Here is a 20,005-nt window from a genome sequence, read left to right as displayed (position 1 = left end):
CATCTGTCCAAACCCTCCCATCTTCAAGAGCAGTACAGATATCATCATGTGGCAGAGCCGACCTGCCTCTTCCTCCTTAGGCCGAGCTGGAGCTACTCTTCCTCTTAGGCTCCCTCAATGTCTTCTAAGTGTCTGTGTCCCTCACAAAATGGCACATACCTTGGTTGCTATTTAAAAATTCCATAAACTGGGTGGCTTATAAACAACAAACATTTATTTCTCACAGTCCTGGAGGCTGGGAAGTTCATGATCAAGGCACAGGCACACTCAGTGTCTGCTGAGAGCCAGTTTCTTAATTAATTGACGGCAGCTTCTTGCTGTATCCTCACTGAGCAGAAGAGAACAAGCTTCCTTGGGCCTATTTTATAGGAGGACTAATCCCATTCATGAGGGCTCCACCTTCATGACTGAACCTCTCAAAGGCCCCGCCTCCCAATACCATCACCTTAGGGGTTAGGATCTCAACATACAAATTTTGATGGGACACACATTCAGACCATAACAAGTTACCTAATTCTTCTGAATTTATATTTATCATAAATAGGGTTACTAATACCTCCACCTCTTAGCATTACATTAAAACTCACTGGCTGATGCAAAATGAAACTTTCAGAATGTTCTTACACCTTAAACAAGTTATAAATTTGTAAAAATATATTTGTAAGGAGTATTTTGCTTTTCACTTGTTATCATCACAATTAATTTCCAAATATTTCATCTGATGAAGAATATAATTTTCTCTTACTTGTGGTATATGTCTAAGTTTCAACAAGAATGCTTTTCAGTGTAATTACTTTGGCAATTAGCACTAGCATCCTCCTTAATCTAAAATCCCACCTTTGTTGCTGACTTACATAACAAAAGCCTTGCTTACAAAGTTGATCGGAATGTCTTAACAGATTATGACATTACAAGATGAGATACTTGGTTTGACATGGAATATCAGCTAAAATATTTAGTTTTAAAATACTGAAAAGGAAAACAAGAATGCTAAAAATAATAAAGGAAGAAAGATCAAGATGGTTTTCATAAAATCAGGATTCCACAAACTGTTATTGATAATGAGTTCTGATCTTAGTCTTCAGAACAGGGTTTACAAAACCTAACCCAAGTTAGAAAAATGAACGCCAATTTGTTTTTGGACAAAACAGGATAAATTTGAATGGAGACTGCAAAATTTCACCCAAGTTTGACCTTAATGGACCTAGAGAGTGTGCAACTGCTTCCCAATCAGCCAGTGCAGCTTTCTTAACCATAAGCTATGGTAACTGAGTTAGTCTATTTCACAGCTTTCTTTTACTTCACTTATTCCTTCAACATGCAAGTTGGAGTTTCTGCTTTAACAATTTTGCAATTTGGGCCAGGCCTTAGTATCACAGGGAACTTATAACCTTAGGAGTAAGTAAAATTTGCAGCTGTCATCAATCTCCAAGCAGGCGTCAATGGTCTGTTAGATGAAGAGGTGAGCAAAGCCTGGAAGGAGTGCCTGGTATCTCAGCTAATCAGGGCAGGGGCGGGAAGATCTCATGAGCAACACAGGTCGTTAGAAGAGGTTGGCCCAGGATGGCAGGATCAGTACTTGTGGAGGAGAAGCAGACTAGATACACAAGATTAAAGTTTGAGGAGCCCCAGGTCCCACTCCATAAGTGGACTTGGTCACAGACTCAGGCTGCAAGGATGGACCTGAATGCCCAGCTGCCTGATGGAAGCTATTCCCTAAAGAAGGCAGCCTGGGTGTTGGATGCTACAGATGCCTCATCCTCACTCTGCAACCTGAATTGTATTTCACCTCACAAAGCCTCAGTTTCCTTACTTATGGAAGGGAGAGGATAGAAGCAGGGACTGTAAGGAGGAAAATGGAAAATGTTTAAGTGTTTAAAGGAAGATCCTAGAACATCTCAGTGGGAACAGACAGCCCAGTAAGGGTGAAGCTCTCACTAAATGATAATTCTCTTCCTTTCCCCAGGGGCTAAAGGTGACTCCTTCCAGGCAGGCTCTATCTGGTTGATAGGCAGGCAAGAGATACTCCTGTGGGAAGCTGAGAGTAAAAAGGGTGAGAAGCAAAATAATTTCTGACACTAGCATTTCTAGTCCAAACCTTTCATTAAAGCACAAGTGTGTGTATGTATGTGTGTATATATATACACACACCTTATTTTTAATGGAGAGAAAAAAATGCTCAAAAGTGAACTTCCAGTTTTCTAACTGCCACTCCAGGGCTGTGTGTGACTTCTGGGAGGTCACCTAAAACCCATGCCCGTTTCCTCATACCTGACAGCCAGGCTACACATACCTTCCATATTTTAGGGAAACCCTAAAACAAAACACACAAAAAAATCTTGTGAAATCACTCTCAAAACAGGCAAAATGTAAATGCCCTTACAAGGACGTGATGGGATGCCTTTTGGAATTTCCGTATCAACCTGGATAATTTGGCTTTCTGGCAAGCTGAATCAGACTTGCTGATCTTAGATAAAGCCCAGCCCTTTTGCCTGGTAGGCTGAACACTTGCTAGACCAAGTGTATGGAAGATTACTGATCTATCCTGCTTCTACTTGGATGATAAGCTTGCTCTCTTGTACCACATTTTGGCATACTTACACTTTTAGTTTAGCAAAAAGCTGACTGTGGAAACTGTAAATAATCAATTTCTAGAACAAAAGAGATATGGGCAGTGGAGTTAACAGAAGTTCACACCTGCTTTTTTTTTTTTTTTTTTTGAGACAGTCTCGCTCTGTTGCCCAGGCTGGAGTGCAGTGGTACGATCTTGGCTCACTGCAAGCTCCGCCTCCCAGGTTCACGCCATTCTCCTGCCTCAGCCTCCCGAGTAGCTGGGACTAAAGGTGCCCACCACTATGCCCGGCTAATTTTTTATATTTTTAGTAGAGACAAGGTTTCACCATGTTGGCCAGGATGGTCTCGATCTCCTGACCTCATGATCCACCCGCCTCGGCCTCCCAAAGTGCTGGGATTACAGGTGTGAGCCACCGCGCCCGGCCCTGTTTATGTTTTAAGAATAAAGTTCACAAAATAATTAGTGCTTAGGTAAAATAATTAGCAAGTCTTTTGGGTTGATCCAAATTAAAGCTGGTGTAGCCTAACATTCTTTTCAGTTTCTTTGACTCTAAAATAATTAGCAAGTCTTTTGGGTTGATCCAAATTAAAGCTGGTGTAGCCTAACATTCTTTTCAGTTTCTTTGACTCCAGAATGCTGAACCACATCAACATGTTTGAAAAGGATGCAGCTATTATTTTTTGTATAAACTGGTCAGAACAATGCTTAAAACAGCTAGATTCTATATGGGATCATTTTAAAGGAGACACACGAAGAAAAACACACACAGAGGAAGAAAATACAAAATATAATAAATTACACAAAAGTGACAAATGGCAATAAGAAAATTTCTGGTTTGTCTGTAATAGTCTATTGTTCAACTAAAGAAAACTAATTTCTCCCTCCCAAAATGACTTTTTGTGATAAGAAAGTTTTCTCTGTGTTCAAAAGTTAAGAATGGCCCTAATTTCAAGTACTCATCCTCTATTACCAAGAAATAAAATTAAGTTAGATGTTAAGAAAGGTGAATCCAAAAGTTGCTCATTCATTGAATGTGGAACTTTGAACATCTCTGAGTTATCAGATATACTTAAAAGATTCATAATATTACCATTAATAGAAATTTTTACAATTATTAGTACTGCTATTATAGTAACAATTCCTGTTTTTACAACTATAAAACCACTCCTATGAGTATTACTATTGTTCTAATAATCTGATTAAAATCAGAGCTGGGCTACCTTTCTCAAAAGACAGTCTAAGGCTTACTGGATTAGAGTCTCTGGTGGCTGGACTCAGGTGTCTGCATGCTAATTAAGCCCCCCAGGTGATTCCAAAGCTTACCACTGCGTCAGGCTTAGGGGAAATCTTTTCAGACTCTACAAAATGAAAGAATAAAATTTCAAAATTTCTCTTTTAAAGCATGCAGCGGGGCTGTAATATTTTACACTGTCAGAAAACTGCATGAGATAACTGCACAGAAACATGGGGCATAAACTTGCTTATTCTCACTTAAAAGTTGATCATACACTTGGAGATAATTCAACCTGAAGCCTTTAGCTGTCAATGCCATTAAATACTGCTTTCATATTCCGAAAAATTCTGTCCAAATGACTCTTGAAAGAGTCCTTCAGGATTGCCAGCACTTACGGAAACATTTGCTCTTCATCAAAACTTAACTTTCTAAGCTGGAAGCCATCATCCTCAGCAAAAACACAGGAACAGAAAACCAAACACCGCATGTTCTCACTCATAAGTAGGAGTTGAACAATGAGAACACATGGACACGGGAAGGGGAACATCACATACCGGGAGCTGTCAGGGGGTGGGAGACAAGGGGAAGAAGAGCATTAGGACAAATACCTAATGCATGCGGGGCTTAAAACCTAGATGACAGGTTGATTGGTGCAGCAAACCATCATGGCACACGTATACCTATGTAACAAACCTGCACATTCTGCACATGTATCCCGGAACTTAAAGTTAAAAAAATAGTAATTTCTAAATAAAATAACCAATGCAATTGATATTACATGACATGTAATTAGTATCTCCAGAACAACCTAAGGTAACAGCCCCAGTTTAATGATTTGAAAATATCTTAATCTCTGGAATGAATCTAGAGGAAATTTTACAGCCAAATGTTTATGAAATGAAGTACATCATCAGTATTCAAAAATGTAGATTAAAGTATCACTTTCACCAATTATATTGGAAAGACCTAAAACACTAATAAAACTGAGTTGGTAAAGATGTGGGTGAAAACAGGCAAGTTCAGATGCCACACATAATTTGGTACGATCTTTCTGGATGGCAATTTAATAATCTTTATCAAAAGCCTCAAAAATGTGTGTATGTTCTGACCCAGCAATTCCATTGCTAGCAGTTTATCCTGCAAGGATGTTCATTATGGCACAAGTGAGAAAACAAGTCAGAAAAAAGTACTTGTGATATATACTTGATAAAAAAGAATCACTATTTTGTATGTAAGTCCATACTCCCTTATTAACTGAAATCTCCAAATTTCCAAGAACTAAAAAGACTTTTTTTGTAATTAATTTATGGGAAATGTAACCTGCTGCAAAGCTATTTACAATCTTCATTTGTTCCACTAATTGCAAATATTAACATACTTTGCTGCTGAAATGTTAATTGTATTTGATTACACGGTACAACTCCAAACCTCAATGGGGGTTTTCTCACATTATCTTTCTACAATCTAAGAAAACTGTCCCAAGAACTTTTAGATGAGGGACAGTGAACCTACATTTGTAAGTGTAAAGTTAAATCTCAGTATGTGAATATACCATAAAATCCAGTGGCTTTCTCACACAGTGAGATTACAAGTGATTTTTACCTTCTTCTTTTGCTTTTCTACGTTATCTGAATTTTTACAATGAACATATTTATCTTTATATTTATAAAAATGTTTTTCTATTTGAGAAAAAAAAAAAAAGGATCTAGTATTTATGGAAACAAGCTTCTTTATTTCAAGTATTACAGCTATGTTCACATACCAGAGGTGTTTCATAATTCATGGGAAAGTTATTTTTCTGCTGCATAAGCTTTCCAATCACTTTCTTGATTTGTGACCAAGTTTTTCATAGAGTTGTGCATTTCATTTTCCCAAGACTGCAGCAGTAATTAAGATGCCTTCCCTGGCTCCTAACAAAGATATCGCCATGGGAAATGGTCAGAAAATGGACAAACACCCAGCACTGCCAGATGCATCACTACGTGTACCAACCCAGAATAGCAGGAAGGGAGGCAAAGAAAGGGAAATAAGGAAAGAAAGAATATATGAGCTTTCCTATAGAAACTCTGCCTTGACTGCACATTAAAGAACTAAATAATTTTAAGTATCGCGCCTCTCCAATGAGACTGCAAGTCCCCATATGCAAAGTACATGTTTTACACTTCCTCTGGCTCGAAGAGAAATGAAAAAATACTTGATGGGATTTTAAAAATTATTTAAGTAGATGTGAAGTGTGTGGATTAACAAAAAACATAAAGAACAAGTAAAAAGAGTGTATAGTCAAGAAGCAGAAATCAAATAGGTGGTTATCAGAGTTAAAAGTTTAAAAGATCCATAATAATAGTGGTATCATGTAATCAGCTCTCTGATTAAATACTGACTCATTCATTCCATAGTATTTACTGAGCCTAACTGTGGGTCAGGCCCCTTGCTAGATCCTGGGGACACAGCAGTAACTTTAGCTGGCTGAAGTGGTGGAAAGACAGCTGGACTGGCCACAGGTAACTGCATTTACTCTTTTGCACAAGAAAATTAAATACATGTGTCCTAGGTGCCAAAGGTGTTTATGGAGTCAAGTACACAAGCTGCCTTTAGGGAATTAAGCCTAATTCTGGGTTGGGCTTAATCCAGCCCCATAAACTTAAAAATTGAGTTACTTGGGGCATGTATTTTAAACATTTTTCATCTGTAGAATTAGAACACTACTACCTACCTCACATTTTGGAGCATATTAAATGAAAAAGGCCCAGAAGTGGTTGGCTAAAGTTATTTCTCTCCCTTTTTCTTCTGTCCCTTTGCCTCTTTCGTTACTCGACTATCTGCCTCCTTCCTTACCTTACAAACACCCTGAAGCCAAGGGAACAAGATACTTTGACTGTTAGAGAAAAGTGAAGACTCCTTTATCTCAGCAGTGACAGAAATCCATGAACCCCTTCAGAAGGGCCCCCACTTTCATCAACATTCTGATGCCTTAAATCCTACCAGAGGCCAGCCACTGCTCCCAAGAAACCACTGCTGCACCCGATCATGGGAATCCAAGTCTCATTCTTGAATCATAGCCTCTTGTATGTCTTTAAATAATAAGCAATTTCTTCTCAAATATTGTGCACTTTCCCCAAACAGATATACATTTCTCCTGACCTAGCACTTTCTGGGAAGAATTCAACAACCATTTAGTAGACACTATGTTGATGTTACTGTCCCAAAAGTTTTGCATCTATATATTGTCATTAATGCTCACACTAACCATACAAAGTGAATACTATTATCTCCTCACATTTCCAACAAGGCATAGCATAGAGAGTTTAAATAATTTGCTGAATGTCTCATGGCCAAAATCCTATTGAAGTATAATTTCTGGGATCTTCTCTCCAAAAGGTAGCCTACTGGTGATATCATACTTCCTCTGGTGGCAGAGAGTCAGTTATTTCCAAGAGGCCTCTACTTTGGGCCGCTTCAGCATCAGCTTGTGAGGAAAGCAGAATCTCAGGCCCACCCCGGATCCACTGAAATACAAGTACGCATTTTAATGAAAGCCTCACATGATTTGTACACATATTCACGTTCGAGAAGCACTACTCTAGAACAAAAAATCAATGTTCTCAACCTCACATTCAGTTAGGAAGACCCAAAGTTGTCATCACTGGAATATATGGCACTTCTGTGCATACGAGAATAATGTACCCAACTCTCTACTTTCTGTGTATAGAGTCTGACAAAAAGAGAGTGCTGAAGAGAGAAAAAGGCACCCCTTCCTCTGGGCCACCATTCTCCTCCATGGCTGGCAAAAACTGCACAACACTGATACACGCCACCCACAAAGCATATGGTATTGATTATTTTATGCCAAGGATCAAGGTCAACTGAAAGGTGAATCTAAAAGTATTTTAATCCCCAACTTTAGTGAGGTACTTTGACTGCAGTGTTCCATTAATACAATCAAACAGCTACACAATCTCATCCTGTTGCCATCCACCAGACGCCTGGTAGATAGTAAAATGGCTAGAAGACGGTCAAGAGACGAAAGACTAGGCTAGTGCCTTAGAGAACGCATACACAATCACCTAATTAGCTGAACTCTTACCACAGAAGCACTGTCTTTAAGGACTTTTCACCACCTCACAGGGAGGCCAATGTTGACAACACTCAGTACAGTCTTCTTTTTAGTTCAAAACCGTTATACTTTTTACCACAAAGGAAGTGTGAACATTGACAGAAGCAGATAACCTACCAGCCAATCTAATACTACTGCTCATCTCAGCGGGGATATCACATTTCTTGATATATGCCAGTCCTTTCAGTTACATTTCAGTTTTAACAAACACAAGATAGTAAAAAAAAAACAAAAAAAAAAAAAAAAAAATGCATATGCATCTTACAAAGTGGTAGCAACAACTTAAATGTATCTTCTTAACAAATTCACTTTAAGAAACATAAAATCAGGAAAATAAAGGTGGTAAAAGTATACATTTATACGGGAATAGCCAAAATGAGTAACTGCAGCTATTAATGAAGAGCTTATTTTTTCTCTCCTGAAAGGAAAAGCATCATAATACAACATGAAATGACACAAAGAGTCATTTGTTAAAGTGCATTTCTTGCTGATATTCATGTTTGGATATACACGCTTGTACTAATGAAAATCATGAGTAGGTTAACAACATACTATTTAAAAACATAATTGCATAGCAGGTGTAAGTAATTTAGGGTAAAACAATATAATAAAGAATAAGACTACAATTTCTGAGAAGCAACAAGATTTTTAGGTTTTGATACATGTTATTAAAATGAAGGAAACTATTGCTTTGCTAAATATTAAGTAAGCACTACCCTAATTTTCTACAATAGCAAAAACTAAGTGCATCACTGAGATGACTTCTCCAGTGGCGTAAAAATGAGAAGGAAATGCCCCAGCATTTCTCATATCCTCCCTCGACCTCCATTCAGGCATTCACTTTCCTTGGCTCCAACAAATATATTCTGCCTAACTGAAAATAGATGCATTGTTTTAAAATTAAGAAGGGAAAACAATACATTACTTGGTTTAAAAGAACAAGGGAAGTATTCATCTGATGTTTTGCCAGGAGTTAACCAAGAACAGCCAAATGACCAGCTTCACAACTTCCTACTAAAATGCGTTAAACTATGCCACATGTGTTTTATATGGTGGCTGTCAATTCCTGGTCATTCTGAGCAGGTTTGTCTAAGCAGCTGAAAGCAGTTTAGAGACAGGCTGCTAAAGCAGAGTTCGCTCATGTGTTTGGACCAATCAGTAATGTTCCTTAGAGTGCTTTTTTTTTTTTTAATCAGCCATATCAGTTTCTGTTGACTACAACATAGGAGGTACTTAGCAAACATTTGTTGAATGACTAAAGAACATCATCTCCATTTAACAATGGACAACACTTTCAACTTTTCCAGACTATGTAATTCTCAAAACACATTGTGAACTAGGCATTAGAATCACCACTATTTTACAAATAAGAAAACTGGGATTCAGAGACATTAATTTGCTTAATACCGCAAAACAGTTTTGTTGTAGAGTATGTTTCAAACCAAGTTGTGTATGACTCCAGTAGTTGTGTTCTTGTGTGTATACCACACAGTACACAAAACCCATCACAGTCAACAAATGTTCACTCGTTAATTCATTCAACAGAGTAGAACCACATGTCAAATACAGAACTAGGTTTAAGTAATTAAGGCCCAATCTCTGCCCTCAAGTGTTAATTTTCTTCCTTTCATCCAATTTTAAACGTGTGGATTAGCTAAAGATGAACTGAGCTGTGGATGTGGAAGCTGTGCATGAGCTGAACACAAGCTGAGCTAGGTTACTCTGAAATGAGATGAAAAATAATGCAGATAGGCCACCAAGCATAAGCTGGGGGAACATTATGCAAAGACAGTCACTGCATGTGTACAATTTAGAGATAATGCTGGACTTCCATCAGTTTTATTCCCACATACATATACAATGTAGTGTCCAAAGGTCATTGCTGGCATACATGAGTGTGTGTATACATATGTGTATGTGGATACATATGTTTACAGTTGCACCTGTGCTTAATGCCCCTACTTTACCACAGTGAGCTGCTTCCCATTATCTGCATTAGGCACAAATGAATAACAATTTTACATACCAGGATTAAAATACTATAGTTAATAAAAGGGCAAAATCAGCTTTCATTACCTTCTGATGTAACTTTAGCTCTCATATTGAGCCACATGAATTGGTCTACTTCCAATAGCTTGAGATCACAAAACACAAAAAAAGAAAACCCAGGTAAGCCTTTTCCATCTAAATGCTACAGATGGTGAAGATAGGAAACTCAAAGGGATTCTCATGCAAAATCTGGTGCTGTAGAGCCATGTTGGCCCAAAAAGTGATTCGTGGAAGGGGAATTTGGTAGAACTCCATTGCACTCAGTGTCCAGCTCCAACTCTTGTTAGAGGAAATGCTTAAAGTGAGAAAGAACATCACTGAATAATAATGAAGCCACCATCACCCTTCATAAATAAGGACATTGATATAAAAAAGAAAACCATATTATCAAACTAGGAAAAATAAAAGTCCTTTTACTAAGCTATGCAGCTAACACAGTCTGGATAAGGAAATAAACTGAGGCCTCAAGAAAAAGGAAGATGTCTGCATTAGAGAGAACAATCAACACATTTGGATTAACCCTAGGAAATCTACCTGCCAGTTAAAAAAATGCTCTTCCTTAAAAGTACACAGGAATAAATTCGGCTCTTGTGCAATCCCAAAGAAGAAAAACAACGCTGAGTGACTTCTACTGCTGCCCAGTATGAAAACACTGCAAAGCTCAGTCATTAATAGAGCACAGTAGTGGCACAAAGATATACAAAACAGACCAGTGGAACAGAATGGAGAGTCCCGAAACAAACACATATACATTCACTTGATTTGTGACAAAGGTGACACTGTATTGCTCTGGGTAAAGGATGGTCATTTCAGTAAATGAATTGGGTTAATTAGATATCCAGATAAAAAACATAAAAACTTGACCTTTACCTCATACCATACTCTATAATCCTTACCTGAAATGGATTTTAGATCTGAATGTAAAATGTAAAACAATAAAGAACTTCGAAGAAAATCCAGCAAATTATCTACACGACCTTAAGCAGGCAAAGATTACTTTAAAAGGACACAAAAAAAGCAATTATTAGAAGTGGAAAAAATTATAAACTGGGCTATCTTACCATTGAGAACTTTCACTGAAAGAACCATTAAGAAAACAAAAAGCCACAAAATAGACATTTGTAATCCATTTACTCAACAAAGATTATGTCCTTAATATAAAAGGAACGCCTACAAAACAATGAGAAATCAGATAAGCCAATGGAAAAAGGGTAAAAAATTAATGTATTTTATAAGAGATAACCAAATAGCCAGTAAACATATGAAAAAGTGCTCAGGATGCTTAGTTATCAAAGAAATGCAAATTCAAACAACAATGTGATACCACTATCCAGCCATCAGAATAGCTAAATTAAAAAGACTACTGGGTGAGGTAGTACACCCCTGTAATCCCAGCCCTGGTGAGAGGACTGCTTGAGCCCATGAGTTCTCGACCAGCCTGGGCAACATAGCTGAGACCCAGTCTCAAAAACAAACCAACACTAGTAATACCAGCCATGAGAATAACTAAAACAAAAAGAATAATACCAAATGCTGTTGTCAAGGATGTGGAGCAACTAGAACTCTTACAGCTTGTGGGAATGTAAACTGGTACGATCACTCTGGAAAACTCTTTGGCAGTATCTACGTACTAAAACTGATTATATGCATACTTTCTGACTCAGGAATTCCAAATGCTAGATACATACTCCAAAGAAATGCATACTTATGTTCACTAAAGACAGGTACAGGAATGTTTATATTTGCAGTATTTTTATCAGCCAGAAATGCCCAAATTTATAATAGGATATAATTATATATATATAATTATAACAAATTACAGCATATTTATAAAATGACATGTCATACAACTGTACTGTCCAGTACAGTAGCTGCTGGTCACATGTAAATTTAAATGTAAATTAATAAAATTAAAGGAAAGTAAAAATTCAGTTCCTTAGTTACACTAGGCACATTTCACAACTCAATAGTCACATGTAGCTACTGTATTGGACAGAAGAGATACAAAGCATTTTAATCACCACAGAAAGTTCTGTGAGGCATTGCTATTACATAGCAATGAGAATAAAGGAATTACAAGTTAACAACGTGGGTGAATTCCACGAACACAATGTTGAGTAAAATAAACCAGAGACAAAGGAATATATATTTTGTATGCCTCTATTCATACCAAGTTCAAACACTAACAAAACTAATCTATGTTACTAGAAGTCAGGATACTGGTCATCCTTCGGAACTTGGGAGTATTGACTGGAAGGGAGCATGAAGAATCTTCTGAGATTATGGTTATATTGATCCAGATAAAAAAACCTAGATATACACGTATTGACAACGGAAAAACACACAAGACTCAATACTGATGATGTGTGCACTCTTCTGTATTTTTTTGAAATTTTTATTATCAAAAAAGAAAAAAAAATCAGTCTCAGTCCACTGCTGAAGTCTTCCTTTGTTTCAGAATCCTCCTCTGATGAAAATGAACTTAGATGTACGTCCTAGATAGGCGATATGGCATGCCTTGGGATTACGAATTAACTTTAGCCAAGAAAACAAAGAATTTAAAAAATCTCATATTCATCTGCTATTTTTGCATGGCCGTCATGGGTATAAAATGAATAAAGAACTGCAAAGATAAAGGGAGGAGAAGAAAATGTGGCTAGGAAGTATCTGCAAGATATTAAAAGAGAAAAGAAATTATAGAAAGGGATTTTGAAAGTTGATATAGTTACCAGAGGCTCCATGGTGATTCAACTCCTAAGAGTCCTAGAGAGAAGGGAGAAAGCAGTAAACCAATCTTAGAAAAAGAGGTGGCTGACTCATCAAATTGGCCATGAAAAGTCCATAGATTCCTTTAGACTATTAAGAAGCCAAGAGGCACGGTGGCTCATGCCTGTAATCCCAGCACTTTGGGAGGCCGAGGCAGGCGGACCACCTGAGGTTAGGAGTTTGAGATTTAGCCTGACCAACGTGGAGAAACCCCGTCCCTACTAAATATACAAAAAATTAGACAGGTATGGTGGCACATGCCTGTAATCCCAGCTACTTGGGAGGCTGAGGCAGGAGAACCGCTTGACCCCAGGAGGCGGAGGTTGTGGTGAGCCGAGATTGCACCATTGCACTCCAGCCTGGGCAACAAGAGCAAAACTCTGTCTCAAAAAAAAAAGATGAGAACACTCTCAAAGATTCATAGAAGCAGGAGTAGAAAGTTTCCCTATGAAAAAGCATAGGCTGTTTTGGTACCCTGTGGCCAAGAATCCAATTAAAATCACTGTCACCCACAAAAACCTTCATCTGATTATTTTACTTTTGAACACTTAAAAAAAAAAAAATCAACATAGATGTAATCATTACAATCACGTATGGGATTTAGATACAAAGAAAAAAATCTCTATTGGGCTGGAGACCATTGTCAAAGCAAATCTGTTGTTGATTGTCTTTTTAAAAATATTTCATAGGTGCTGTAGAATGGACAAAGTTCAAGAAAGGCAAAAGCTTCAAAATATAAGAAAATAATTTTAATAACAGCTTCATCTCTTTTTTAGAGTTTTAGAATTAGAAAATCAACATGAAGAAAAACAATGTTGAGAAGAATTTTAGAGGTTGTCTAGTACATTCCTAGCTTTATTTTAACAAAAGTGCTTTAAAGAAATTCACATGTTAAAAATACATTCTATTTTGAACACAGCCAGATAAGGAGATTTCTGTACCTCTTTCAGTGTCCCATTTCAATGACTGTCACTCTGAAGTGACTCTGAGGTTTTCCTTAAATACCTCCTAAATCTGGTCACATTGTTTTTTTGTTTTATTCTTTAAAAAGATGGAAGGTTAGTAGTATTCATTCTCTACATAATGACAATTCCTCTTATAACGTCAAAACTTTCAAAAACCATTTATGAGACATTTTCACATTCATTATCTATTTAACCCTTGAAATAATCCTATTACTATTTGTCACAGATGGAGAAATTCCACACTTAGAGAGTTAAAATAATTGAAGCTGGGGTGGGGTGGGGAATGGGATAATCCCAAGCTTATTATATTCAATCCTTAGGGTCAAATTCAGCTAGCTACTTCATATATAACTAAGTCACTAACCCCTTTACTTCTTTCCACTCCAGAGTAAGAAATTTTATTTTAGCAAAGACTTAGCAAACGCTAAGTAAAATCAGAGGGCTTGCTTCTACGGAGAATCCATGTGTCATTTTATTTTTCACGCTGTGTATTTTTGCAGTAAAGATTTGTAATTTGTAACACCATCATTCCCCTTCTTCCACCAACTGTACTCAGATTTCCCTCAGGGGCTGTCAATCATATTGTTGAGCCTTCCCCTGTCTAAAGACTCAGCACAGAATCCAGGCTGCTCCAAATCGGCACTTTTTCCCAGAAATCTGAATCTTGGGTGGGTGACAGAAGATTGGAAATGGTCAGAATTCATCCATTTCACAGATGAGTTCCCTGAGCCTGCCCTAGTTTCGAAGAGCCCATCCTTCAGCTTCTACTCCCTTCTCCCAGTGAGTCCATTTTCAGATAAATTCATTTTCTGCTTAAGTTAGCCAGTGTTGGTTTCTGTTGCTTGCAAGCAGAGAACCTTGACTGATATAGCTCTTCAGAGGGGTAGATAAGAATATGTATTTATTAATTCTGCCTCTATTATGTATTTATTATATAGGTGGGAAATATTAAAATGAAATCAGCCTTTTGGCATTCTGTAAACTAAGAAAATTCACTCATGTTGAACAAAGTAGTAATGTTTTATTCCTTGATCAAGGGCAACAATAAGTTGGCAAGTTTTCCAGAATCCTGGCTACATTTTTCTTCAGGAAAATGAAAAATGGCTTCTGGGACCTTGGACTATTCAGGAAGTACAGAAAATTCAGAAAGTGTCAAATGTGTTGAACGAGGTACTTTCCTGTGACAAGTTCTTTCTCAGAATTGCTCAGAGAGGACAAAAGGCACTGTAGCAATACATCCTGTCATATCCCCTCCACGCTAGGCGAAAGGGAAACACAGGTGTCAGGCCTCAAAACGCCTGGCTAGTTAGTCAGAGAGAGCTGCAGCCAAGGTGCTAAATAAGCCCTGGTTATCAGGACTTTCAAGTCTAAAAGGAAAAACTGCTTTACAAAAAAAAAAAAAGGTGCAACTGTCCACTCAACATTCGCCCAAGGTGAGGCTGAGTTCTCTTAGACAACTGTCTTAAAATTCACTACATGAAGAAGCATTGTATCAGATTCTTTTCTCTTCCCAGGACTGGCAAAGGGAGCAATGGCCTATCAATACTCTGAAATTGCCACAATACCACCCTTATTTCACAGTTCATAGAGATTATAAGCCAACTATCAAAGGATACTATGATCCGCTATCTGGAGTAATTCACTCAATAAACAAAAGCTTCTACAACATGTCTGGCATGTTACGGAGGAGATAAAGAATTATAAAGGAAGAAGCTTGCTTACTGTAAGATAATTTTCAATCTGATTGAGAAAATAAGGTAAACAAATATGAAATAACTAATAACAGGCAACGCAGGAAGAACCCCAACTGCCAGGTTCAGACAGTAAAAAATCAGGGATTCCAAACCCTGAGATCCACTCCCTCAGCTGTAACTCAAGACAGTTCCTTAGCCACATAAACACAGGCACTTCATATCCTTTCCTTTTAAATTAAGAGCTGATTTCAACACCAAAGCAAAGATTCATCAGAAAAGCACATCGGTATAAAGAAGGTGGAAGGCGGGTGGGAGTGAAGAAGGTAAGAAAAAATAACTACTGGGTACTGGACTTAGTACCTGAGTGACAAAATAATCTGTACACCAAACCCCCGTGACACAAGTTTACCTATAAACAAACCTGCACATGTGCCCCTGAACCTAAAGTAAAAGTTTTAAAGTAATAAACTTAAAAAAAAAAAAGCCATAAAATAACAGGGATAAAAATTCTTTCTTTTGGAAACTAAGAAATGACAGTTATCTCACAGTCAAATGCCTTGCACCTAGTGGAGCCTTAAATACGGCTTTTGATTTGACCAAGTGACAAATACTTAATCCCTTTTTATCACTAGTTATCAATATTTGTGTTCAGGGAAAATGCAAAATAATATTTAGGAATAAACAAACCCTAGTTCACAGACTATTCAGAAGTCCTAAGACATATGTCTTCTCTCTCCTGGGCTGAGTCCAAGCAGCTCACCTATAAACAGTGCTTGTTTGGCAAAAAGTACAAGAACAGGACAACAGATACACACTCGGGGAAGAATTCATCTTTCTTTTGGTAAAATGTGCAATTACAAGCTCCTTACTAATTCTGCAATCTGTTGACAAAGGGCATGCAATGCCACACCATTTGGTCTAGAGACTGTGGACTGGACTCCCCCTGACCACAGCACCCTGCAGCCAGCTAACCAGGCAGGACTCAGTTCAAGCAATAACAAGTAAGCAGGAGCAACAGAAACCTCAGTTACCCTGGGGTGGCATTCCAAAAGCCAGAACCAATTTCACAGCAAACAAAACTGAACACTTTACCAGTTCAGAAGAGATCATATAATGTACAGGCCATGTTTTGCTTTATAAAATACAGGAGCTCAAAGGCAAGTACAAAGTTATGCTGGACAATATTGGAAAGTATCTTTATTTACGCTACTATAGATTATGGCCAGTGTGATGGTGTGTGCAGTCAAGCTTTACTAAAAAACCAAATGGTTATGTTTTTAAGCCAAATTTCCAAAATAGTTATTTATTTTATATCTTTAGTGTCATAATAATATAAATCAGAATGTGATACCTCCATGTAACTCTTAAATATACACCAAATTCTTTAGACTATTTATAAATTATAAAGTATATACCTTTGTAACCAGAAATTTCTATAGAAAATTCTAACCAAAACATAAAAGATTATTATTAAGATAATAAACATAAGAAAATAAAATCCTAATTTAGCCTGGATGCGAAATCTTTCATGAAACATTCTAAACCATTTGCTAGTCCTCCTCTATAAGAATTCCACTCAAGCTAAATTGGGAGATTTCTACATCACATGCAAATTCCTTCTTCTGATCATTTATTATAGCCATTCCTTCTTCCCAATGTGCCCCTCCCTCAGATCTGCCCTTCTCCCTTTCTGGATTGTCAATTTCTGCCCAGCCCTGATTAAACTTTTCTGTATCCCTGACAGTATATAGCATTTATTCCCTTATGCATAGAAATTTCAAGAGTTATTTGTTGATTTGAATAATCATTTCGACAAGTTTAGGGCAGACGAGGAGACTCTCAATTGTTAAGCTCACAAATAATTTTTTTTTTTGAGATGGAGTCTTGCTCTGTTGCCCAGGCTGCAGCGTAGTGGCATGATCTCGGCTCACTGCAACCTCTACCTCCAGGGTTCAAGCGATTCTCCTGCCTCAGCCTCCCAAGTAGCTGGGATTACAGGCATGTGCCACCACGCCTGGCTAATTTTTGTGTTTTTAGTAGAGACGGGGTTTCACCATGTTAGCCAGGCTGGTCTCAAACTCCTGACCTCAGGTGATCTACCCGCCTTAGCCTCCATAAGTGCTAGGATTACAGGCATGAGTCACCATACCTGGCCACAAATAATTTACCTATTCAAAAAGATGTATTTTTTGAGCACTTACTATGTACAAGATATAATGCCAGGGACAATGAAGAATGAATGCAAAGATGGAACTGATGAATACTGACTTTCAAGGAGCTCAGAATCTAGTGAGGAAAATAAAATCAACATCCAAGTCACCATAATCAATACAAGCTAGGCAATTACAAACACTTCGCTATGGATATGCTAAAGAAGAGTAGGATTACTTAGCACTATGAGGGGCTGGGAAGCGATCAGAGAACTCCTGGAAGGAGAGGCAGCTGAGCTGAAAAGGAAGGAGTAGACATGATGTCCTTAACAAGCACAAACAAAGGCAACAAGTGGGCAGAGTTCAGAAAGTTAATGGATGAAGCAAGGGGAGAATGATGCTTTAGAACATGTATATGACATAGAGAAAAAGAAACAAACATGAAAGTCATTTGTAATATGAATGAAAGGGGGTTAAACATGGGAAATTGGGAGGTCATCACACACTAAAGTCAAGATATGTAGGAGGATTTATGAGGATAATTATGGTATCTGAGGAAAATTCATATATTGTAACTTTTTATGATGTCAATTTATAACTGAATAGTATTCAACACAGTAATGTCTACTCAATTAGAATTGACATGAGGCTGGGCGAGGTGGCTCATGCCTGTAATCCCAACACTTTGAGAGGCCGAAGCAGGTGGATCATGAAGTCAAGAGATCAAGACCATCCTGGTCAACATGGTGAAACCCCATCTCTACTAAAAATACAAAAATGAGCTGGGCATAGTGGTGCGCGCCTGTAGTCCCAGCTGCTTGGGAGGCTGAAGCAGGAGAATCGCTTGAACCTGAGAGGTGCAGATTGCAGTGAGCCAAGATCACGCCACCGCACTCCAGCCTGACGACAGAGCAAGACTCCGTCTCAAAAAAAAAAAAAAAAAAAAAAAGAATTGACATGAAAAGTTCAAATAACTTGTTAAATATTCTTCAATGTGTTATGTGAATAAGGCATAAATTCCACCCCATCTTTAACGTCTACATGACTGTATAATAAATGATCTTCATATGAAAATCTACCAACAGGGCAAGGTCCTGAAGGATTCTTCCGGAACATCTAAGAAATAAGATTTTGGGGGATAAAATTCAGGGAGATTATATTTTAGTGTGTAAACTGGCAGTGTGGTGTGTATATATAAAAAACAAATAGCACACACATGGTAAGTCAGGCAGAATTAATCAGATCATCATATTATTAACTGACTGTAAACTGGAAAACTCGCTGGTATTAAAAAAATAAACAAACAAACTCAACACAATTACAACTACAAAGAAACAAGCATGCTAATGATTTCAGAAACCACTGAGACTTCTTGGGTCAGGGAGAACCCTGATCCTCTCAAATTCAGACTACTTAGATATATCCATGCAGCTTACTCTGGCTCAATTACCATGTTCCTGGGCTCACAAACTTGCCCAGTTCTTTTTCACTCTTGAAAATAAAAGCAGGAGGAATTATTTGTGGAGGGTCTCTGTTATTTGTGGAAAGATTCCTGTTGCCACTGGAAAACCAGGTATGAAAGTATCAATTAGGTAAGAAACCAGTGTTAATTTCAAGGAACCATCTAAGAAAAACAAATGCCTGATTTTAAGATGATTTGGTATTTTATTATAGAAGCCTTTGGGTGGTAACAGAGGCAAAGGTATACAGAATTGCCTTATTTTAGCTGTGGGTTCATTTTGTGAGTTAAATCTATGAGTCCCACTGGACATCCCAACTTCTTGCTATTGCTTACTGATCTTGGAAAATGGAAATATCCTTCAGGGTAAATTTATCAAAAGTACTGAGAGAATGAAAATTTCTTATTGAAGGCTCTAAAATAATTATAGGTATAAATGCAGTGTTTTATCAACAAAAGGCAAGGCTTACTTATAGGATCAGCATATCTAAAATCCCTGAGGAGCAAAGACTGCATCCATGGGGGATGTATTGATTAATGGGAAGGCAGCAAAGCCTTTTGAAGACAACAAAGACATTTCTAACAAATTCCAAATAGATATCCCTTCCCTCAGGCTGGTACCCTCAGCACAGACAGTCACACCCTGGGTGCAGGTCCAGTTCCTGCCTACAAGCTTTATGTAGGACAACTGCAGCATAAATTCAAACATGGGACAACGCTCAGGTATAGCAATCTTGTTTGGTATTACATCTCTTTAATATTTAGAGGATGAGCAATTATAGCATTTATTTTCATGCGGGGGAAAAGGGGGATGGTATTCTACTTCAACCAAGAAATAATGTTAGAGGATATTGGAAGTGTGCTTATTCTGTAAAAGGCTAAAATTTTAGGGGTTTTTCCCCTAATCCTTTTTCAAGTGGTTTTAGAAGTTTCTGTTACTTTAACACAGTTGCAGGGAAATGTGTTGGAAAGGTTATTGGAAGTGACAGATGGACCTAT

The 20,005-nt window shown here is 37.8% G+C and overlaps 1 protein-coding gene across 1 annotated transcript in view; it reads right to left on the bottom strand.

Moving 5' to 3' along the window:
- Positions 1 to 20,005, bottom strand: part of GNAQ (G protein subunit alpha q) — a 320,596-nt gene that overhangs the window by 188,221 nt on the left and 112,370 nt on the right. The gene's annotated exons all lie outside the window — the stretch shown is intronic.

Source organism: Nomascus leucogenys, chromosome 1a, assembly GCF_006542625.1.
Source record: "Nomascus leucogenys isolate Asia chromosome 1a, Asia_NLE_v1, whole genome shotgun sequence".
Classification (NCBI taxonomy): Eukaryota; Metazoa; Chordata; class Mammalia; order Primates; family Hylobatidae; genus Nomascus; species Nomascus leucogenys.
Note: the sequence above shows the minus strand (reverse complement) of the source record. Positions and strands in the feature narration are given on the sequence as shown.